Source organism: Podarcis raffonei, chromosome Z (assembly GCF_027172205.1).
Source record: "Podarcis raffonei isolate rPodRaf1 chromosome Z, rPodRaf1.pri, whole genome shotgun sequence".
NCBI classification, from domain to species: domain Eukaryota; kingdom Metazoa; phylum Chordata; class Lepidosauria; order Squamata; family Lacertidae; genus Podarcis; species Podarcis raffonei.
Window position 1 is genome coordinate 51,271,266 of NC_070621.1, and position 15,539 is coordinate 51,286,804.

Genomic DNA, 15,539 nt, shown 5'->3' on the forward strand with positions numbered 1-15,539 from the left:
ATGCGCCATTTTGGTGAAGAGGTCTACGACCACGAGTACTGCTGTTTTGCCGCGCGAACTGGGCAGATCTGTAACAAAGTCCAGGGCCACTTTCTCCCATGGTTCGAGCGGCGTCTGCAGCGGTTCCAGCAGACCCGCCGGCTTCCTGTGTACTGGCTTGGCCCTTTGGCAGGTGTCACACCTGGAAACGTAATCCGCAACTTCTCCACGCACCTTGGGCCACCAAAAGTCCCTGGTGACTAATTCCGCCGTCTTGTCCTTGCCGAAGTGCCCAGCGCTGGGCGTGTCGTGCAGCTGCTGCAAGACTCTCGCGCGAAGGTCTTCTCCCGGTACGTAGAGAGCCCCTTTGCGGAGGAGTAGTCCGTCGCGTATCTGGAACTCGTCGTCCCTCGCTGTGCCGTTTCGCACCTCCTCCATCTTGGTTTGCGCAAACGAATCCGCCTGTAGCGCACGACGGACTGCGTCCAGGTCCACTGCGGCTGAAGCGCACGCCCACACCTCTGGTGCGAAAATGTGTTTGGCCGCTGCCGGTGCCGCTTCCTCGAGATACTGCGGCTTCCTGGATAGCGCATCCGCCATGACGTTGTTGTCTCCCGGGATGTATTCTATCCGGAAATCGAAATCTGCAAAGAACTCCGCCCAGCGGATGTGTCTCTGGTTCAGGAATTTCGCCGTGCGCCAGTACTCCAGGTTCTTGTGGTCCGTGCGAACCTGCACCGTGTGTCTGGCTCCGACGAGGAAGTGCCGCCACGCCTTGAAAGCTGCATGAATGGCCAGCAACTCCCTGTCCCAGATGGTGTAGTTCTGCTCCGACGTGCTGAGCTTCCTGGAGTAGAATGCGCACGGTCTCCAGTCCCCTTGCGGATCTTGCTGCAACAGGACCGCCCCCACCGCTCTGTCCGAGGCGTCCGTTTCAACCCTCATCGGTTTGCTGGGGTTTACGTGTAGCAGCTGTTCTTCGGACGCGAAGAGACGCTTGAGCCTCCGAAAGGACTGCTCCGCCTGGTCCGTCCAGGTGAACTTCTTCTTCTTGGAGCTGAGGGTGTCCGTGATGGCCGCTGTCTCCTTCGCGAACCCCTTGATGAACTTGCGATAAAAGTTGGCGAAACCGACGAACTTCTGGACCTCCTTCCGGTTGCGCGGGCTCTTCCAGTCCAACACTGAGCGGACCTTGGCGCTGTCCATGGCAAGTCCCTTGTCGGACAGCTTGTAGCCCAGGAAATCCACCTCTGTCGTGTCGAACTGGCACTTCTCCAGTTTGGCGTAAAGTCTGTGCTCCCGTAGTCTCTGCAGGACCTCCTTGACGTCCTCCTCGTGCGCCTCCTGCGAGTCCGAAAAGATCAGGATATCATCTAAAAAGCAGACGCACTTCTTGTAGAGGAGTCCCGCTAGCACGTGGTGCATGAAAGCTTGGAAACAATGGGAGCCATTTTGGAGACCAAACGGCATGACTCTGTATTCATAGGTTCCTAAAGGCGTAAACATGGCTGTCTTCCACTCGTCGCCCTCCCGCATGCGTATAAGGTTGTAGGCCCCTCGTAGATCCAACTTGGTGAAGATCCGTCCCTTCCTCACCGTCGCGAGCAGGTCGTCAATTTTGGGCATGGGGAATGCTGTGGGCTTTGTCCTGGAATTGATGATTCTATAATCCACTATGAGCCTCCGTTCGGGCGTGTCTCTCTTCTTCACGAAAAACACGGGACTGCCCCCCACTGCTTTGGATTCCCGGATGAATCCCCGCTTCAAATTGCGATCTATGAACTCCCTGAGTTCTTGCATTTCGTCTTCAGACATGGAGTACAGTTTCCCAGTTGGCAGCGTCGCCCCTGGCAGGAGGTCAATCTTGCAGTCGTAGGGTCTGTGGGGAGGCAGCTTGTCTGCTTCCTTCTCGCAGAAGACTTCCAAAAAGTCCTTGTACTTGTTGGGCACCGCTTGTACCACTCCTAGGTGTAGCTGCGGTGCATCCTCTTGCCCCTCTCCTTCCTGGCAGGTCTGGATGCAGTGCGCTGCGCAGTAGGAAGAGCAGAAGGTCAATTGCCGCTGGTACCACGCTAATGCCGGGCTGTGCCTATCCAGCCAACTCATGCCCAACACTATGGGCGTGTCCGACAGGTGGGTGACGTTGAAACTGATGACTTCGCGGTGGTTTCCAATTTGCATCACCAGAGGCGGTGTTTGCTGTACCACCTCTCCTCCCAGTATCTTCCTGCCATCTACCGTGACAACATTTAGGGGCATCGTGGCTGGCAGGAGTGCTATGCGATGCTGCTTGACGAAGTCCAACCCTACAAAGTCTGCGTTGCTACCAGAGTCAATGGTAATAGGGACCTCCAGGGTGAGCCCATCGGGCAGCTGGAGCGATGCAGTGAGTTGCACCACTGGTTTGGGTGGGAGGGGGTCTGTGGGCTGCAAAATCTCTGGGGACTGTTTCACTGACTCGCCTGGTTGAGCCCCAGAGCCTCCATCTCCAACCAGGCGTCGCCTTTTCCCTGCTGCTCAACTCCCTGCTGAATTCCTCCTTTAACAGTTGCTGAGGCTGCAGTGTGCTTCTGGAGCCTCTGGGGACACTCTTTCGCCATGTGCTGTGCACTGTCGCAGATGTAACACTTCCTGCTCCCTCTAGGAGCCTTCGCCTTGACTGCTCCTGGTGTCTGGGCTCTGCTTGCTGTCTGAGCCCTTGCACCTCCGATTTCCATTGGCTCCTCTCCACTTATGAGAGGAGGCGTGGACTGAGCGTGCTCTGTCTCTCTGGGTAGGAAGGGAGTCGTTCTAACTGACGTGTTTGCTCTTCGCCCCTCCTCCCTGCTCCACGGGCGTTCTTCCAGGCGCACCCCAATTGCAAGCGCCCTTTGGACTACTTCTGTTGTATTTTGGGGTCTCTCCCCCCTCGCCAGTTCATCTTTAACGGCTCCATTCAGCCCCTCCCAGAACAGATCCCTGACGGCAGCTGAGTCCTTCTGCCAGCCCAGCACATTTACTAACCCAAAAAAGCGGGAATGATACTGGCGCACCGTCGCTCTCCCTTGTCCCAATCCATGCATTTCCCTTCTAGCGACATCCACATCCACCGTTGATTTAAAGCAAGCGTCCATGGCTCCAATAAAAGCGCTTGAATCTTTGAGGGCGGGGTCATTTTCGCGTAGCAAGGTTCGCAGCCACGACTTAGCTTCCCCATGCAGATGAGTGATTATGAAACCCACTTTCTCCTCCTCATCTCTAAAATCTTTCCGAAGCAAATTGAGCGCGAAGACTACTTCTGCTCTGAAGTTAGGGTACTGCTGCAGGTTCCCGTCAAAATGGGTCACAAGGCTTGCCCCCCTTTTCCCGAGGCTAACTCCCTCCGGCTTGGCTCCCAACTGCCCCTCCTTTCCCCATTTGTCCCACCTGGCTTGCAGATCCTGGCAGAGCGCAGCTGTGTCTTCTTCTTTTTTCCTAGACGCAGCTAATTCTGCGTAGAGCGTTGACACTGCTTCCTGCAATTGCTTGACTTTTTCCTCAGTCGTCATCTTTGCCTATCTCCGTGAGCTCGCAGAGTTTATTGAGATGGGACTTACTGTCAGCGCTGCCCAAGGTCCCAGCTCACACAAGACCAACGCTGCTTCTTGCTCAAGTTCAAAAGTCTTTATTGAAGTTCAGTCTCATTTCCAGACGTGCAGCGCGCAACGCTACATCTATCCGTCAGATCATAGAAGTCCCATCTGAATCTCCGCCCCCCTGACACCAGCTTAAGATTCTAGCTTTACTCCACCTCTTCCTCTGTTCCTTCTTTCTCTGGGTCCTTCTGCTAGTCGGAGTCTCTGCCCTCCGAGATTCTTCTGACGCTGATTCTCCCGACTCCTCCTCCCCCCTCTTTCGGGCTTTAGGACCTGGCTCCCAATCCGGGTTTTCTGCTGTCCCGCGCTCCTCCACATTTGAACTTGGCGCGCGCGCGCAGCCTCCCACTTTCCTTCTGACCGTTACACTTGTGTCACTGCTCCCCCTTTCGGGGAGGCTAGCTGGACCTGCCCTTCCCTCCGTCTCCCCACTCCCCGATGGAGGAGACGCTGGTCCTGACTCCCATGCCTCTTCTCCCCCACTGTGCTCTGGTGGGGGAACTGGCCCTACTTCTCCGCTACTCCTTTGGGACTCCCCTCTGGTTCCCTGTTTATGGATCGTCCCCTCTGGGATTCGCCTCGCCCTTACCATAGGCGCCCCCTCCTGGGAATCTTCTGATTCGCTGGAGAAGCTCATGGAATCTCTCGGTCCACTGTCATATTCCCCTACGCTCCCCTCTGATTCCTCTCCTCCGCTCTCTATTTGCTCTCTCCCCTGCTCTTCTGCTCCTGAGCCTCTGACATACGTGATTTAGGCTGATAACAAACATTTCACTTTGCGATTTTTGGGTGAATGTGCATTCTAACCCCCAAAACACCAATTTGACATAAGCCCAATCATGGCTTTATCTTCTTTTTAAGTAGATTGAACCCAAAACACCTTTTTGCTTTGATTGGGGGTGATTCTGTTGCACCCCCAAGAAGCACCATGCGAATTGAAATGAGCCCAATCAAAGCTTCTTCGTTGTCTTTCTGCGCATATGGATGCGAAAAGACGGTGTTGTGTTATTTTGGTCTCATTACACACACGTTGCGATTTATAGCTCAATGTGCATTAACACCAAAGAACACGCCTTAAAATGCAAGATTCTTCTTTTTACGTAACTGGAACCCACAACAGCGTGTTTCGCTTTGTTTTGACTTATTACACTTTGCTTTGCTATTTGTGGGTGAATGAACACCGAAAGTAAAATCCAAGCTTATTCGTCCTCTTCCTATTCAGTTTGAACAAAAACACATATACGTGATTTAGGCTGATAACAAACATTTCACTTTGCGATTTTTGGGTGAATGTGCATTCTAACCCCAAAAACACCAATTTGACATAAGCCCAAACATGGCTTTATCCTTTTTAAGTAGATTGAACCCAAAACACCTGTCAGCGCTGCCCAAGGTCCCAGCTCACACAAGACCAACGCTGCTTCTTGCTCAAGTTCAAAAGTCTTTATTGAAGTTCAGTCTCATTTCCAGACGTGCAGCGCGCAACGCTACATCTATCCGTCAGATCATAGAAGTCCCATCTGAATCTCCGCCCCCCTGACACCAGCTTAAGATTCTAGCTTTACTCCACCTCTTCCTCTGTTCCTTCTTTCTCTGGGTCCTTCTGCTAGTCGGAGTCTCTGCCCTCCGAGATTCTTCTGACGCTGATTCTCCCGACTCCTCCTCCCCCCTCTTTCGGGCTTTAGGACCTGGCTCCCAATCCGGGTTTTCTGCTGTCCCGCGCTCCTCCACATTTGAACTTGGCGCGCGCGCGCAGCCTCCCACTTTCCTTCTGACCGTTACACTTGTGTCACTGCTCCCCCTTTCGGGGAGGCTAGCTGGACCTGCCCTTCCCTCCGTCTCCCCACTCCCCGATGGAGGAGACGCTGGTCCTGACTCCCATGCCTCTTCTCCCCCACTGTGCTCTGGTGGGGGAACTGGCCCTACTTCTCCGCTACTCCTTTGGGACTCCCCTCTGGTTCCCTGTTTATGGATCGTCCCCTCTGGGATTCGCCTCGCCCTTACCATAGGCGCCCCCTCCTGGGAATCTTCTGATTCGCTGGAGAAGCTCATGGAATCTCTCGGTCCACTGTCATATTCCCCTACGCTCCCCTCTGATTCCTCTCCTCCGCTCTCTATTTGCTCTCTCCCCTGCTCTTCTGCTCCTGAGCCTCTGACATCCATCCCCCCCTCGAAGCCCCCCCTTCCCCCCTCCCCCTCTTCGGGTGTGGGTTCCAGGTGCTCCAGCGCTGGGGGTGTGAGTGCTGGCTTCCGTTCTCTCTCCCTGGTGTGCAACCGTCCAGCGGGATCAGGCCCCCCCACGATGGGTTCGTCGACGTCGACTTCCTCTGCTTCCATTTCTCTGCTGTCGTGCTCAAAACCAAGATCCTCCCCCCACACGTCCATGTCCTCCTCTCCCCCCGGTCCCTCGGGTGAGGCTGTGTGCAAGGGCCCCCTCAGCAGTTCCCTGCTCCACCCCACTTCTGGTTGAGTGTCCCACCAATAGGAGCGGTCCGTGGCAAACCCCGAGATCGACCCCTCCGGGGAGCTCATCCCCGGCGTCGGCTCCTCATCTGAGGAGAAACCTTGGAACGTGCTGGCTGACAGTGTGGGTGTGAAAAGCCAGTCGTCAAAATACTCCGCCGGCATGGGTCTGTGTGGGAAGATCGAATGGAACTCGTCTTTGAGATAGTGCTCCTCCACGGCGTAGCACGGCACCCACTCGTTGGCGCTGGCCGGAGTACCCTCCCTGGCGAGGAGATATTCAACTCCCTCTTCCCCCCATCTGGAGTCCAAAATCTCTGTGACCTCGTTGAGTGGCGTCGCCCTCTGTGGTCCCTCCCCTGCTGGCGATGGGCTACGTGGAGCTGGTGCGGTCCCTGGCGCCTGAAACCTGTGGGGTGCCTTGTAAGGCGTGAGCACTGACCTGTGAAAGACTGGGTGCATTCTGGAGCCCTCCGGGAGTGTCAACCGGTAGGCCACTGGATTGATTTGTGCCGCGACCTGGTAAGGTCCCAGCTGCTTGTGTCCTAGCTTCCTCTTAGCTAGCGTTCTGGCCGGCACTGCCTGAGCTGCTAACCAGACCCAGTCCCCTACCTGTATGTCTTCCCCAACCCTCCTGTGCCTGTCTGCCTGCATCTTGTAGGCGTGTTTCGCGAGTTCCAAGTGCCTTCGGAGTTGCTCATGGACCTCCTGTAACTCTGCGGCTAAGTGCTCTGCCCCCCGTGGCTCCCCCTCTGCCTCGGTCTCCAACCCCGGGAAGGTTCTGGGGTGGCGCCCATTGTTGGCGAAGAACGGTGTCACCCCTGTAGACCCGTGCTTCGTGTTGTTGTAGGCAAACTCGGCTAGCGGTAGGTAGTCCACCCAGGTCGAGGGCTGTTGATTGGCGTAGCATCGCAGGTACTGCTGCATGATGGCGTTGACCCTCTCCGCTTGTCCGTTGGTCTGCGGGTGTCGTGCCGACGCTAAGTTGATCTTGACGTTCAGGATGCCCAGCAGCTTCTGCCAAAAGTTCGAGATGAATTGGCGGCCCCGGTCGGACAGGATGGACCGCGGCAGGCCGTGAGCTTTGAACACGTGGTCTATGAACAGCTTGGCGGTCTGTTCCGCTGTGGCCACCTTCGCGCACGGAATGAAATGCGCCATTTTGGTGAAGAGGTCTACGACCACGAGTACTGCTGTTTTGCCGCGCGAACTGGGCAGATCTGTAACAAAGTCCAGGGCCACTTTCTCCCATGGTTCGAGCGGCGTCTGCAGCGGTTCCAGCAGACCCGCCGGCTTCCTGTGTACTGGCTTGGCCCTTTGGCAGGTGTCACACCTGGAAACGTAATCCGCAACTTCTCCCCGCACCTTGGGCCACCAAAAGTCCCTGGTGACTAATTCCGCCGTCTTGTCCTTGCCGAAGTGCCCAGCGCTGGGCGCGTCGTGCAGCTGCTGCAAGACTCTCACGCGAAGGTCTTCTCCCGGTACGTAGAGAGCCCCTTTGCGGAGGAGTAGTCCGTCGCGTATCTGGAACTCGTCGTCCCTCGCTGTGCCGTTTCGCACCTCCTCCATCTTGGTTTGCGCAAACGAATCCGCCTGTAGCGCACGACGGACTGCGTCCAGGTCCACTGCGGCTGAAGCGCACGCCCACACCTCTGGTGCGAAAATGTGTTTGGCCGCTGCCGGTGCCGCTTCCTCGAGATACTGCGGCTTCCTGGATAGCGCATCCGCCATGACGTTGTTGTCTCCCGGGATGTATTCTATCCGGAAATCGAAATCTGCAAAGAACTCCGCCCAGCGGATGTGTCTCTGGTTCAGGAATTTCGCCGTGCGCCAGTACTCCAGGTTCTTGTGGTCCGTGCGAACCTGCACCGTGTGTCTGGCTCCGACGAGGAAGTGCCGCCACGCCTTGAAAGCTGCATGAATGGCCAGCAACTCCCTGTCCCAGATGGTGTAGTTCTGCTCCGACGTGCTGAGCTTCCTGGAGTAGAATGCGCACGGTCTCCAGTCCCCTTGCGGATCTTGCTGCAACAGGACCGCCCCCACCGCTCTGTCCGAGGCGTCCGTTTCAACCCTCATCGGTTTGCTGGGGTTTACGTGTAGCAGCTGTTCTTCGGACGCGAAGAGACGCTTGAGCCTCCGAAAGGACTGCTCCACCTGGTCCGTCCAGGTGAACTTCTTCTTCTTGGAGCTGAGGGTGTCCATGATGGCCGCTGTCTCCTTCGCGAACCCCTTGATGAACTTGCGATAAAAGTTGGCGAAACCGACGAACTTCTGGACCTCCTTCCGGTTGCGCGGGCTCTTCCAGTCCAACACTGAGCGGACCTTGGCGCTGTCCATGGCAAGTCCCTTGTCGGACAGCTTGTAGCCCAGGAAATCCACCTCTGTCGTGTCGAACTGGCACTTCTCCAGTTTGGCGTAAAGTCTGTGCTCCCGTAGTCTCTGCAGGACCTCCTTGACGTCCTCCTCGTGCGCCTCCTGCGAGTCCGAAAAGATCAGGATATCATCTAAAAAGCAGACGCACTTCTTGTAGAGGAGTCCCGCTAGCACGTGGTGCATGAAAGCTTGGAAACAATGGGAGCCATTTTGGAGACCAAACGGCATGACTCTGTATTCATAGGTTCCTAAAGGCGTAAACATGGCTGTCTTCCACTCGTCGCCCTCCCGCATGCGTATAAGGTTGTAGGCCCCTCGTAAATCCAACTTGGTGAAGATCCGTCCCTTCCTCACCGTCGCGAGCAGGTCGTCAATTTTGGGCATGGGGAATGCTGTGGGCTTTGTCCTGGAATTGATGATTCTATAATCCACTATGAGCCTCCGTTCGGGCGTGTCTCTCTTCTTCACGAAAAACACGGGACTGCCCCCCACTGCTTTGGATTCCCGGATGAATCCCCGCTTCAAATTGCGATCTATGAACTCCCTGAGTTCTTGCATTTCGTCTTCAGACATGGAGTACAGTTTCCCAGTTGGCAGCGTCGCCCCTGGCAGGAGGTCAATCTTGCAGTCGTAGGGTCTGTGGGGAGGCAGCTTGTCTGCTTCCTTCTCGCAGAAGACTTCCAAAAAGTCCTTGTACTTGTTGGGCACCGCTTGCACCACGCCTAGGTGTAGCTGCGGTGCATCCTCTTGCCCCTCTCCTTCCTGGCAGGTCTGGATGCAGTGCGCTGCGCAGTAGGAAGAGCAGAAGGTCAATTGCCGCTGGTACCACGCTAATGCCGGGCTGTGCCTATCCAGCCAACTCATGCCCAACACTATGGGCGTGTCCGACAGGTGGGTGACGTTGAAACTGATGACTTCGCGGTGGTTTCCAATTTGCATCACCAGAGGCGGTGTTTGCTGTACCACCTCTCCTCCCAGTATCTTCCTGCCATCTACCGTGACAACATTTAGGGGCATCGTGGCTGGCAGGAGTGCTATGCGATGCTGCTTGACGAAGTCCAACCCTACAAAGTCTGCGTTGCTACCAGAGTCAATGGTAATAGGGACCTCCAGGGTGAGCCCATCGGGCAGCTGGAGCGATGCAGTGAGTTGCACCACTGGTTTGGGTGGGAGGGGGTCTGTGGGCGGCAAAATCTCTGGGGACTGTTTCACTGACTCGCCTGGTTGAGCCCCAGAGCCTCCATCTCCAACCAGGCGTCGCCTTTTCCCTGCTGCTCAACTCCCTGCTGAATTCCTCCTTTAACAGTTGCTGAGGCTGCAGTGTGCTTCTGGAGCCTCTGGGGACACTCTTTCGCCATGTGCTGTGCACTGTCGCAGATGTAACACTTCCTGCTCCCTCTAGGAGCCTTCGCCTTGACTGCTCCTGGTGTCTGGGCTCTGCTTGCTGTCTGAGCCCTTGCACCTCCGATTTCCATTGGCTCCTCTCCACTTATGAGAGGAGGCGTGGACTGAGCGTGCTCTGTCTCTCTGGGTAGGAAGGGAGTCGTTCTAACTGACGTGTTTGCTCTTCGCCCCTCCTCCCTGCTCCACGGGCGTTCTTCCAGGCGCACCCCAATTGCAAGCGCCCTCTGGACTACTTCTGTTGTATTTTGGGGTCTCTCCCCCCTCGCCAGTTCATCTTTAACGGCTCCATTCAGCCCCTCCCAGAACAGATCCCTGACGGCAGCTGAGTCCTTCTGCCAGCCCAGCACATTTACTAACCCAAAAAAGCGGGAATGATACTGGCGCACCGTCGCTCTCCCTTGTCGCAATCCATGCATTTCCCTTCTAGCGACATCCACATCCACCGTTGATTTAAAGCAAGCGTCCATGGCTCCAATAAAAGCGCTTGAATCTTTGAGGGCGGGGTCATTTTCGCGTAGCAAAGTTCGCAGCCACGACTTAGCTTCCCCATGCAAATGAGTGATTATGAAACCCACTTTCTCCTCCTCATCTCTAAAATCTTTCCGAAGCAAATTGAGCGCGAAGACTACTTCTGCTCTGAAGTTAGGGTACTGCTGCAGGTTCCCGTCAAAATGGGTCACAAGGCTTGCCCCCCTTTTCCCGAGGCTAACTCCCTCCGGCTTGGCTCCCAGCTGCCCCTCCTTTCCCCATTTGTCCCACCTGGCTTGCAGATCCTGGCAGAGCGCAGCTGTGTCTTCTTCTTTTTTCCTAGACGCAGCTAATTCTGCGTAGAGCGTTGACACCGCTTCCTGCAATTGCTTGACTTTTTCCTCAGTCGTCATCTTTGCCTATCTCCGTGAGCTCGCAGAGTTTATGTGAGATGGGACTTACTGTCAGCGCTGCCCAAGGTCCCAGCTCACACAAGACCAACGCTGCTTCTTGCTCAAGTTCAAAAGTCTTTATTGAAGTTCAGTCTCATTTCCAGACGTGCAGCGCGCAACGCTACATCTATCCGTCAGATCATAGAAGTCCCATCTGAATCTCCGCCCCCCTGACACCAGCTTAAGATTCTAGCTTTACTCCACCTCTTCCTCTGTTCCTTCTTTCTCTGGGTCCTTCTGCTAGTCGGAGTCTCTGCCCTCCGAGATTCTTCTGACGCTGATTCTCCCGACTCCTCCTCCCCCCTCTTTCGGGCTTTAGGACCTGGCTCCCAATCCGGGTTTCCTGCTGTCCCGCGCTCCTCCACATTTGAACTTGGCGCGCGCGCGCAGCCTCCCACTTTCCTTCTGACCGTTACACTTGTGTCACTGCTCCCCCTTTCGGGGAGGCTAGCTGGACCTGCCCTTCCCTCCGTCTCCCCACTCCCCGATGGAGGAGACGCTGGTCCTGACTCCCATGCCTCTTCTCCCCCACTGTGCTCTGGTGGGGGAACTGGCCCTACTTCTCCGCTACTCCTTTGGGACTCCCCTCTGGTTCCCTGTTTATGGATCGTCCCCTCTGGGATTCGCCTCGCCCTTACCATAGGCGCCCCCTCCTGGGAATCTTCTGATTCGCTGGAGAAGCTCATGGAATCTCTCGGTCCACTGTCATATTCCCCTACGCTCCCCTCTGATTCCTCTCCTCCGCTCTCTATTTGCTCTCTCCCCTGCTCTTCTGCTCCTGAGCCTCTGACAACACCTTTTTGCTTTGATTGGGGGTGATCCTGTTGCACCCCCAAGAAGCACCATGCGAATTGAAATGAGCCCAATCAAAGCTTCTTCGTTGTCTTTCTGCGCATATGGATGCGAAAAGACGGTGTTGTGTTATTTTGGTCTCATTACACACACGTTGCGATTTATAGCTCAATGTGCATTAACACCAAAGAACACGCCTTAAAATGCAAGATTCTTCTTTTTACGTAACTGGAACCCACAACAGCGTGTTTCGCTTTGTTTTGACTTATTACACTTTGCTTTGCTATTTGTGGGTGAATGAACACCGAAAGTAAAATCCAAGCTTATTCGTCCTCTTCCTATTCAGTTTCAACAAAAACACATATACGTGATTTAGGCTGATAACAAACATTTCACTTTGCGATTTTTGGGTGAATGTGCATTCTAACCCCAAAAACACCAATTTGACATAAGCCCAATCATGGCTTTATCATCTTCTTTTTAAGTAGATTGAACCCAAAACACCTTTTTGCTTTGATTGGGGGTGATTCTGTTGCACCCCCAAGAAGCACCATGCGAATTGAAATGAGCCCAATCAAAGCTTCTTCATCGTCTTTCTGCGCATATGGATGCGAAAAGACGGTGTTGTGTTATTTTGGTCTCATTACACACACTTTGCGATTTATAGCTCAATGTGCATTAACACCAAAGAACACGCCTTAAAATGCAAGATTATTCTTTTTACGTAACTGGAACCCACAACAACGTGTTTCGCTTTGTTTAGACTTATTACACTTTGCTTTGCTATTTGTGGGTGAATGAACACCGAAAGTACAATCCAAGCTTATTCGTCCTCTTCCTATTCAGTTTGAACAAAAACACATATACTTGATTTAGGCTGATAACAAACATTTCACTTTGCGATTTTTGGGTGAATGTGCATTCTAACCCCAAAAACACCAATTTGACATAAGCCCAATCATGGCTTTATCATCTTCTTTTTAAGTAGATTGAACCCAAAACACCTTTTTGCTTTGATTGGGGGTGATTCTCTTGCACCCCCAAGAAACACCATGCGAATTGAAATGAGCCCAATCAAAGCTTCTTCGTCGTCTTTCTGCGCATATGGATGCCAAAAGACGGTGTTGTGTTATTTTGGTCTCATTACACACACTTTGCGTTTTCTGGGTTAATGTGCATTAACACCATATAACATGACTTGAAATCCAAGATTCCTCTTTCTACGTAACTGGAACCCACAACAACGTGTTTCGCTTTGTTTTGACTTATTACACTTTGCTTTGCTATTTGTGGGTGAATGAACACCGAAAGTAAAATCCAAGCTTATTCGTCCTCTTCCTATTCAGTTTCAACAAAAACACATATACGTGATTTAGGCTGATAACAAACATTTCACTTTGCGATTTTTGGGTGAATGTGCATTCTAACCCCCAAAACACCAATTTGACATAAGCCCAATCATGGCTTTATCATCTTCTTTTTAAGTAGATTGAACCCAAAACACCTTTTTGCTTTGATTGGGGGTGATTCTGTTGCACCCCCAAGAAGCACCATGCGAATTGAAATGAGCCCAATCAAAGCTTATTCGTCGTTTTTCTGCGCATATGGATGCGAAAAGACAGTGTTTTGTTATTTTGGTCTCATTACACACACTTTGCGATTTATAGCTCAATGTAAAGTAACATGACTTGAAATCCAAGATTCCTCTTTCTACGTAACTGGAACTCACAACAACGTGTTTCGCTTTGTTTACTTATTACACTTTGCTTTGCTATTTGTGGGTGAATGAACACCGAAAGTAAAATCCAAGCTTATTCGTCCTCTTCCTATTCAGTTTCAACAAAAACACATATACTTGATTTAGGCTGATAACAAACATTTCACTTTGCGATTTTTGGGTGAATGTGCATTCTAACCCCAAAAACACCAATTTGACATAAGCCCAATCATGGCTTTATCATCTTCTTTTTAAGTAGATTGAACCCAAAACACCTTTTTGCTTTGATTGGGGGTGATTCTCTTGCACCCCCAAGAAACACCATGCGAATTGAAATGAGCTGTCAGCGCTGCCCAAGGTCCCAGCTCACACAAGACCAACGCTGCTTCTTGCTCAAGTTCAAAAGTCTTTATTGAAGTTCAGTCTCATTTCCAGACGTGCAGCGCGCAACGCTACATCTATCCGTCAGATCATAGAAGTCCCATCTGAATCTCCGCCCCCCTGACACCAGCTTAAGATTCTAGCTTTACTCCACCTCTTCCTCTGTTCCTTCTTTCTCTGGGTCCTTCTGCTAGTCGGAGTCTCTGCCCTCCGAGATTCTTCTGACGCTGATTCTCCCGACTCCTCCTCCCCCCTCTTTCGGGCTTTAGGACCTGGCTCCCAATCCGGGTTTCCTGCTGTCCCGCGCTCCTCCACATTTGAACTTGGCGCGCGCGCGCAGCCTCCCACTTTCCTTCTGACCGTTACACTTGTGTCACTGCTCCCCCTTTCGGGGAGGCTAGCTGGACCTGCCCTTCCCTCCGTCTCCCCACTCCCCGATGGAGGAGACGCTGGTCCTGACTCCCATGCCTCTTCTCCCCCACTGTGCTCTGGTGGGGGAACTGGCCCTACTTCTCCGCTACTCCTTTGGGACTCCCCTCTGGTTCCCTGTTTATGGATCGTCCCCTCTGGGATTCGCCTCGCCCTTACCATAGGCGCCCCCTCCTGGGAATCTTCTGATTCGCTGGAGAAGCTCATGGAATCTCTCGGTCCACTGTCATATTCCCCTACGCTCCCCTCTGATTCCTCTCCTCCGCTCTCTATTTGCTCTCTCCCCTGCTCTTCTGCTCCTGAGCCTCTGACATGAGCCCAATCAAAGCTTCTTCGTCGTCTTTCTGCGCATATGGATGCGAAAAGACGGTGTTGTGTTATTTTGGTCTCATTACACACACGTTGCGATTTATAGCTCAATGTGCATTAACACCAAAGAACACGCCTTAAAATGCAAGATTCTTCTTTTTACGTAACTGGAACCCACAACAGCGTGTTTCGCTTTGTTTTGACTTATTACACTTTGCTTTGCTATTTGTGGGTGAATGAACACCGAAAGTAAAATCCAAGCTTATTCGTCCTCTTCCTATTCAGTTTGAACAAAAACACATATACGTGATTTAGGCTGATAACAAACATTTCACTTTGCGATTTTTGGGTGAATGTGCATTCTAACCCCAAAAACACCAATTTGACATAAGCCCAATCATGGCTTTATCCTTTTTAAGTAGATTGAACCCAAAACACCTTTTTGCTTTGATTGGGGGTGATTCTGTTGCACCCCCAAGAAGCACCATGCGAATTGAAATGAGCCCAATCAAAGCTTCTTCGTTGTCTTTCTGCGCATATGGATGCGAAAAGACGGTGTTGTGTTATTTTGGTCTCATTACACACACGTTGCGATTTATAGCTCAATGTGCATTAACACCAAAGAACACGCCTTAAAATGCAAGATTCTTCTTTTTACGTAACTGGAACCCACAACAGCGTGTTTCGCTTTGTTTTGACTTATTACACTTTGCTTTGCTATTTGTGGGTGAATGAACACCGAAAGTAAAATCCAAGCTTATTCGTCCTCTTCCTATTCAGTTTGAACAAAAACACATATACGTGATTTAGGCTGATAACAAACATTTCACTTTGCGATTTTTGGGTGAATGTGCATTCTAACCCCAAAAACACCAATTTGACATAAGCCCAATCATGGCTTTATCCTTTTTAAGTAGATTGAACCCAAAACACCTTTTTGCTTTGATTGGGGGTGATTCTGTTGCACCCCCAAGAAACACCATGCGAATTAAAATGAGCCCAATCAAAGCTTATTCGTCGTCTTTCTGCGCATATGGATGCGAAAAGACAGTGTTTTGTTATTTTGGTCTCATTACACACACGTTGCGATTTATAGCTCAATGTGCATTAACACCAAAGAACACGCCTTAAAATGCAAGATTATTCTTTTTACGTAAC